The following is a 2,188-nucleotide window of genomic DNA, read 5'->3' as shown; positions in this document are numbered from 1 at the left end:
CACTATAAGATGGGACCTGTTTGCGTGCAGTTGACCTTTGTGTATGCTTTTGGTGTGATTTTCCACTCTCACCAACAAGCGGAAAATCGTGGTAGTCGCCTTTCCCAAACAAAGCTGTCAGAGCTTGGATCTATATAGTTTTAATGGTATTTGGCGGTATTTGGTATTGTTCCAAAACTCTAAAAACCTAATAGACTTGACACCAGTCAAAAGGCATAAACGACGTGGGCAGCGTGTTTTTTAGGGTAAAGAAGAGTAGATCTGTCTGAAACTTTGAGCGCGGTTGCCGAAGTAGCGCTTTGGCTTTATGGCAGTTGGAGCTTCGCCGAGCCGCCGCTAGGGCCCACTTCCCGCCAAGTGATTCAAAGTGGTAGGCGGCGACGCGAGGCTACCTCACGGTGTGTTGGGCGCTATGAGAAATTACCAAGCCACCTTGACGCTGGTGGGCGAACCTGGTAGGTCGGACGGGGGATGTCGTCAGGAAAGTCATGCTTGCGATTGGTAGGTCTAGTCTTGCGAAATATTCAGCTCCACTCCAGAGATAGGTCAAATTTCAGGCGAATGCCTTCCCCCTTACGTAAACGCGTGCGTACGGTCGGTAGGTCTAGTCTCGCCAAATATTCAGCTCCACTCCTGAGGTAGGACAGATTTTGGGCGAATGTCTTCCCCCACACAAAGGGAAGCCTACTCCCGGAGGACCGCGTTGACCTACTGAGGGCAGCTTTCGGGCGTGTGCTTGCACCACCTCGCCAAAAGCCGAGTAGGTCAAAAATGAGTAGGGCCTGTGATATACACCCCTATGATATACACCCAGGGCTTCGAGAGCGCCGCAGAGGTGATCGACAACCAAGCGACGCTCGGCCGCGGCCGCATCGCATGAGCAGCCTCCAAGTGACCCTGAGCCACTCGCGCAAAGTGACGGCGAAGGAGTCCTTTGCGAGGCTGAGGGCGATCGCGGCGGCGGCGGCCATCTTGGAGGAGCACAGAACCCAGTGCCGCGCCCTCACCGTCCCTGAGTAGGCGTCTGCGCTGCGACATATCGCTAATGACGGCCACCCTCTGCAAGTATCGCCGTGTTCGCTGCCCCGTCGGGCTCCTGGGCACGCGGTCGCTGGCGGGCAGCGCGGTCTCCGACCTCAACGTGGACGAGACGAGCGAGTGACGAGTTCCTCAGCCGTGCCGCCCGGATGCGCGCCGTCACCCTGCTGAACGGCTTGCCTGGACCGCAGTCACGGGCGGCTCGTCTGGGCCCTGGCCAGGTCTGGATGGTCCACCGTGGAGTCGTCTGTCGCGAAGAACTTCTACGAGGCCCCCTAGCTGGTGCGGTCGCTACCATTGCTGCCGGCGCTTCGCCACCTGGAGGTCGGCTACTGAGCATCACCCCCATCACTGCCCCGGCCCTGCGCCGCCTGACCGTGCACAAGACGAGTGTACAGTCAACCGGCGACGTCGCCCGATGGGGTCTTGTCAAGCTCAGCGTCGATTTTTTTGAGAGTTTTGACCTGTAGGCATTGGTTTAACCTAGCATCACTCGTACTAGACGTTACAAAAACTGAGCATACGACCAACTGAGCGTTAATACATAAGCGGACACGCGCAGGGTCGAGGGCGTGCGCAGCAGCTCGTGCAGCTCGACTCCAGGCACCGCCAGGCGCAGCACGGGACACAAGCAGCAGTACGTCACTGCCGACGACCTACATCTCCGCCGTCGTCCACGAGCGGCCACGAGTCACCGTGGAACACAAGGGCCCCGATCCTCTTGCACACGAGGCGGCAGGTTAGGAGGAGGGAAGTCACGTCCACGTACTGCAAGCAGTTGCAGAACCGCGTCGTGACAGGCTGGGTGCCAAAAGTCGGACACGCGCAGGGTCGAGGGCGTGCGCAGCAGCTCCCGCAGCTCGACTCCAGGCACGCCGCTAGGCGCAGCACGGGACACAACGTTAACGTCTAGTTGAGCGAACTTTCGGATTAATAAACGCTCAGTTACACTAACGGTTAATTCGTCTAACGCTCAGTTGGGCTAACGCGCAGTAAGACTAACGCTCAGTTGGGCTAACGCGCAGTAAGACTAACGCTCACTTTTTTCAACGCCTTTTGGTCAAAACGCCTAAAAAAACCCACGCCGAGTATAGTATGACCCCGCCCGATGCCGTCCCGTCGAGCAGGCACACGGTGCGGCTGGCCTACC

Source organism: Frankliniella occidentalis, unplaced genomic scaffold (assembly GCF_000697945.3).
Source record: "Frankliniella occidentalis isolate FOCC.00 unplaced genomic scaffold, Focc_3.1 Scaffold394, whole genome shotgun sequence".
Taxonomy (NCBI): Eukaryota; Metazoa; Arthropoda; class Insecta; order Thysanoptera; family Thripidae; genus Frankliniella; species Frankliniella occidentalis.
The sequence above is the reverse complement of the archived record's forward strand: the minus strand, read 5'-3'. Positions refer to the sequence as shown.